Consider the following 6,065-nt stretch of genomic DNA (forward strand, 5'->3'; position numbering starts at 1 on the left):
TTTATTCCTATAACAAATAAATTTAGTTTCTTTGTTTTTAATAGCTTATGTGTATAGTTTATTTTATAATCTCAGAATAAAAACTTTTTATTTTTAAATTGTTTTATTTTTGTTTTTGAAGCTTAATCATTAAATAAGAACACTAATAGATATAACTTCAAAAGAAGCTAGTAAATTTAGAAAGAATATGTACGGATAAAAGCATGGATCGATAGTTATATCACAAAGAAATAAAAAAAAACACTATAATGTAATAAATATATTAAAAAATGAACAATACATGAAATAGAGAAGAGAAAATAACCAACTAACTTCCTAGAGAGTTAATGCAAAGCAATTCCAAGGGAAAATAGGTTACAGTACAGACAGCAACAAGGGCACCACCAAAGGAGTGATAGAGAAAAAACAACCACAACAACCAAAAATTAGAAATGTCTGTCCTCAGGGGCAAAAAGGTCACTAAAATAAAAAATATGAGACACCATGAGGAGTTAACATCGCTAAGAGGAAATCCACATCCAATTAAATATAGCTTCAACAACGAAAATAAACACCATTTGTACTGAACAATACTCAAGGGCAAAATAGTCCATTTCCAGGAAAAAGAGATCTATAAGATGAATTACCTATTGAATATTCCATGTGATGAATCCTTAATGACCAACTCCCAAAATTTAGAATCAAGAACCAACTCTGTACCCAAGACTCTTCTCTACATCAACAAGGGTAATATTGTCAATTTGATAGAAAAATAGGCATGCACCAGCGAACATCCAAAGAAATCAGCACCCTTTGTAGACACATATCCAAAGAGTCAAGAACCCACATCTATTTATCCGAGTACGACAAATACAACCACCTTTGAGTTCAAGATTTCTGTTTCACACTTGCAATCAAACCATAAAACAAATCATTTGATTAACAAAACTACACAATCACGTATACACCCAGATACACACAAAAAATTTCCACACTTACATACATAAATATACACATATATTGTGTTTACCTTTTTGTTTGTTTCTCCTATTAGTTGGTTGTCTTTTGCTAAGGTCTCTTCTGTTCTGACGTTTTTTGCCCTGGTGCTCCTATTCCCTTGGAGTTGCTCTCTTACAGCTTAGAGGTTTGGTCTTGAGATCTAACCCCTTGAATACACTTGTTCCTTAGCCATCACAAGTTGTACAGAGCTGTAAATAAGGGAACCAGGAACAAAACAATGTTTAAGCATAGAAAAGGAAAAGTTGCCATCTTCACACTAAGAATTCTCTCATCCATTAATCTTTTTATTGTGGATTTGAAATAGTTGTCCCAACAAGTTTACAAAAAACAAATTCATCATTAAATTTTCCTCTCAATAAAAGACTTTTCACCCACGTAAGCACAAAAATAGACAAATACACACAATACACACACAAATACTCAGACAGATACACAAACCTACATACATGGATACATACATACATACATATAACTACTGTTTCATTATCTCAAAAATCATGAGCAACAGTTGATATAAAAACCACTGTTTCGGCACCAAATAAAAATTAAGAGTGAATATATATTGTAAACAAATGAGTGTGCAATCGAGATTCTTACTTTTTTAGTTTGCATTCCAATTCACTTCAGAATCTCATAGAATAGAAGAACATTTGCTATAGCTGCATATATTACAAGAATAGATGTCAATGCAATCAAGTTTTAAGTGTGTTGCACTATTGTATGAAATTGAGGCTTTTCAACACTACTTACAACTGAAATCCTTTCAATTGGCCATTAGCTCGAACATACATCCCATTCCTAAAATTTTAGGAAAAAAGAAGAAGATAGTAAATAATCGATGTTAGATTTCCTGAAAAAAAAAATTCATTTAAAAAACAACAAATAATTGGGAATTTCTCATGGATCGAAATAGAAGAAATACTTTGTAAAAAGTCAAAGCATATATCATGGATCGAAACAGAAGAAAAAGAAACAAACTAACATTCCTCGATTTACCTGAAATAGAAGTCCATAGTAGAAAAAAATTGTCTGTGATTGGATTCTTCATCCTCAAGTTTTAGTAGTTACGGTGAACGGTGGCGAAGGTGGCTTGATTGAACTCTTCATCTTCAACCCCGTTGAGAGTGATCCCACTAAGATCGATAAGGGATAGTTTCCTGGCAAAATCACCGACTACATCTTCATTAAAAAACACTTAAAGGAGATATGCCCGGATTTAAGGGGAAAAGCAATACAATTTTTGATTAGTGGCAATCGTAGCAACAGCAGCAACGGACGAAGCAACAGGCGGTTGAGAGCTTCTAGGGCTTCGATCTAACCTCATATCGAAACCATCTGCAGATTGAAGGCAACACAAAATCAGTGGTTTTGAAGGCAACACAACGACTGTGAAATATATTACCCAGAGGACGGAGGTTGAAGAGGGCATCTAGGTTTTCTGATTTTAAGAGAGGGAAGAAGGGGAGCATGTTTTTAGAGAGAGATGGCGATGGTGAGTGGTTGAAGGAAACATTGTGTTGACTGAAATAAGAGAGGAGATGATATATAGAGTGTATCTCCTGTTGACCGATTCGATCGGCTGAATGTGAGGAAATACCCATTTAATTTGACTGATTCGTGTTTTGGAAGAGTTTGTTTTGGAAGAGTTTGTTCAGCTTGAGACCCGCTTAGCTTTGACCTTTTCAGTTTGACCGGATTACTTTATTTTCTAATGCATAAAGTTATTGTAAATGATGTTTTAAGGGATGTACCTCTTAAAATTCAGCATTTATAGGTAAATGCTTATTAATGTATAAAGATATATATATATATATATATATATATATATATATATATATATATATACACACACATCATGTGCACTCTTATCTAAATGGACAAAAAGTTCATGTCAATATGCTTTAACTTAATATAACTTTTGCTTTTGTTGGAATATAATATTACTAACTTATTGTCACAACTTCAGTGGTCTTTCAATACCAAATATGCAGACTCGTGAATCGCATTTGTAAAATAAAGAAAGAAAAGCTTTTCCAAAAATCGGGGTAGTGAATAGCGTTTGTAAATAAAGGGAAAGCTATGTTAAGAACATTACCAAATGAGACTCTGGTAATGCTCTACGAAGCCTAAGTTAGAATTAGATATTATTATAAATTAATATGGCTAAATATATAGTAAATTACAATATTGTTTTTTGAAACCACCTTTTGTCATGGCTGATCGAGGTATTTAAAATACCAGGAAAGACCCTCAGTCATTTGTCTTGCCCAGGTGATTGTATTGTCTCATGGTAATAAGGGTAGTACCCTTATAATAGAATAAAGTTTTTCCCAGACTTCTGGGATATTGGTTTAGTATTACCAGGGTATATTTTAATGGGACGTGTCTGATGGAGTTAGTTTTTTAGATAGATGCAAAATGGGTTGGTTTAAACGTTTCATCCTTATTGATGTTGGTATTCCGGCCGGGGAGTTTCATGTTAAGTCGGCACGCCGCACGTTTATGTGTATTGGTTAACAACGCACACCATTAAGTCCCCCAATCCAATTGTTGAAGGCTGGATTTCATCGAGCTTCAATAATTTAGTTTAAGTGGATCAGCATGAAATGAACCGTCGGACCTGGTTTACATGCGCTTGAGTGCACACATTTGAGCACTAGCGGTTAACGCCAATTTTATTATGGAGGGTATACTCCCTCCATTTTGTTCTCCATTAATATCTTTCCAATCAGATATCTTTTACTTTCTTCTACTCTGTGTTCCTTCTCGTGTTACCTTCTTCTCATAAGATGGTGTCGTGTCTTTCTATGCCCGTCATTCATTCAACAATTTATGCAGACCATTTTATTAAAGTTATAGAGAAATACCACTTAGTGTAGGAAGATGGTGCTGAAATTCCTTCTCCTAACTCCATTGTTGATCACCCTCCTCCGACCAAGATATGGTTTTATGTTTATTTTTTTAAGGGAGGTTTGTGGGAACTTCCGTCGGCATTTTTTGGTGAAGTTATTGAAGCTTATGACACTCATATGTGTCAGTTAAAACCGAACTTTATCTTAAAACTCATATACTTCGAGTTGTTGTGTGATGTTGCCTTGGTGGTACCGACTATTGATTTTTTCCATTAACTTTTTCACATATGTAGTAGCAACGCTTGGTTCTACTTTTGGTCCCGCGGAAAAATATTCATAGACGTCCTTCCCATTCCACCAAGGGATGGAAGATTACATTTCTTTGGATTAACGCTTCCTGATTCCATCAAGGGGTGGAAGAATGAGTTTATTTGGCTTAATGATTCCTGATTCCCTTTTCGAAATACTTTTTGTGCCCAAGGAACCATTGAGGATGACAAGCCTGACTACACTCGCGACCTTGTTGGCGATATTTCAAAATTTTCATTGCCACGCGTTTCAATGAAAAACATTTCGGAGGCAGTGTTGGCTCAAGCCGTTATGAGTCCATACTGGAATCGTATGGGTATCATTCCTACCCTATTTCAATTTCTAGGGTTTCTTTGATATGCTTATTTTTATTCCACATATGGGATTAGGGCCCCATTTCTTTTAAGTGATTTTATTTAGGGCAAATCACATGTCGGGGACATTGTTTCCAACGACTTTTTGGAGCCGATTGATGATTGTATTGAGTATAATAGTGAAGAGGGGAATGAAGAGGACGGGTATGATGATGAGGAATCATTTTATTTCATGAGTGTGCATGATGCATATTACTCGAATGGCAGTGGTGGTGATTTCATTGAGAAAGCGGTAGTGACAGTTGTTGATGGTGGTGAAGATGATAATGATGATGATACGTCGTTGATTCAGCGGAAGAGCTACTGGGGGCTGCAGCTTCTGCTGGCTTTGCATCCGCTCTCTCTGGTGATGAGGGGAAGATGGAGTCATTTGATGAAGCGGTCTCGTTCTCCATCGGTATTAGTGTAAGTAAATTTCCATACTACTCAGATCAACTTACTGTTGCCAGTCCTCCTCGTGATGGAGACGCCCTCAACCCTTTGGTCCTATTTTCATTCCTGACTAGGAATATCATTGTAATCAAAATCTATTGGAGCCTAAAGCCACCTTTTCCTTTTCTAACAACTTTGCTTCCCTGGGAACCCGAATTAGTTTGAGCAAAAATCGGCGAAAGATCGTCCAACAAGTCCTTTAGGTGGTGTGATGAAAATTCTAGTATCAATTGAGAAAACTGGGATTTACGGGATGATTTAAAGGTGATGATTTAAAGGTGATGTCGTATGTAATTAGGCCCATTATTACTCCTTCAACTAGCTTGTCTTGAAATGTCCAATCATTTCCAGATAAATTTGTTGATATAGTGCAAAGTGATACAAATCAAACAATACTTGATGGAAGAGTGACCAAGAGCTTTTGAGCAGGCTTGGCAAAAATTAATCATAACCACGAATATCTACGGGTTTTATGGGTATCAAATGCTAAATCTTAAAACAAATAATTGAGACATTAACCCTAAGTCCCTAATAAACTAATCATAACTCATAAGTAATGGGATTGAGTATTTGAGATTTTCTTACTTGTTTTATTAGGATGTGGGGTTACCGGCCGGAGAGGAGGTTGCCAGAGTGAAGGACGTCGCCGACAGCAAGACTAAGGCAGCAACTGCAACATCACAGCAAATTGGCAACACGAGGCATAAACAGGGGAGGCATGGGGCTTCGGTTTTTCTGTTTCCTTCTTCCGATTTTGGCCAGAATGAAAATGTGGGCTTCTAGCTATTTTTTATTACAATAATTGGGTATTTAATGGGCTTAATATTTTTGGACTACCTAAACATTTTGGGTTGCGTTAAATTTAATATTTTGGGCTTCTTTGCTGTTTTTTTTTTTAGATTTAGAAGTTAAGGATAGCACATTAGCACCGACATATAAAAAAAAGTTTACAATAAAAATTACACTTAACAACGAAATTTGAAGGGTAGTCGGGCTTCATAGTGGTCCGCCTATGGATCCTTGTATAATAGTCAAATTATAGACATAGTCCATTAACATATATTTATAGAAATAAGCTCTATGTAATAGCTAGGTTACA

General features: G+C 35.7%; 1 long non-coding RNA gene across 2 annotated transcripts; it reads right to left on the reverse strand.

Moving 5' to 3' along the window:
* Positions 1-232: 232 nt before the first annotated feature.
* LOC145169320 (uncharacterized) lies at positions 233-5,711 on the reverse strand. Of its 2 annotated transcripts, none has more exons than XR_013742429.1 (7): positions 5,552-5,711; positions 2,235-2,334; positions 1,996-2,156; positions 1,750-1,797; positions 1,597-1,658; positions 1,010-1,187; positions 233-876 (listed from the first exon to the last, which is right to left on the reverse strand). It is a non-coding gene; the product is annotated as an uncharacterized LOC145169320 (long non-coding RNA). The 2 variants fall into 2 exon arrangements; XR_013742428.1 differs by having other exon boundaries at positions 233-886.
* Positions 5,712-6,065: the final 354 nt, after the last annotated feature.

Source organism: Lactuca virosa, chromosome 4 (genome assembly GCF_052849685.1).
Source record: "Lactuca virosa cultivar CGN04683 chromosome 4, Lactuca_virosa_CGN04683_v6, whole genome shotgun sequence".
Classification (NCBI taxonomy): Eukaryota; Viridiplantae; Streptophyta; class Magnoliopsida; order Asterales; family Asteraceae; genus Lactuca; species Lactuca virosa.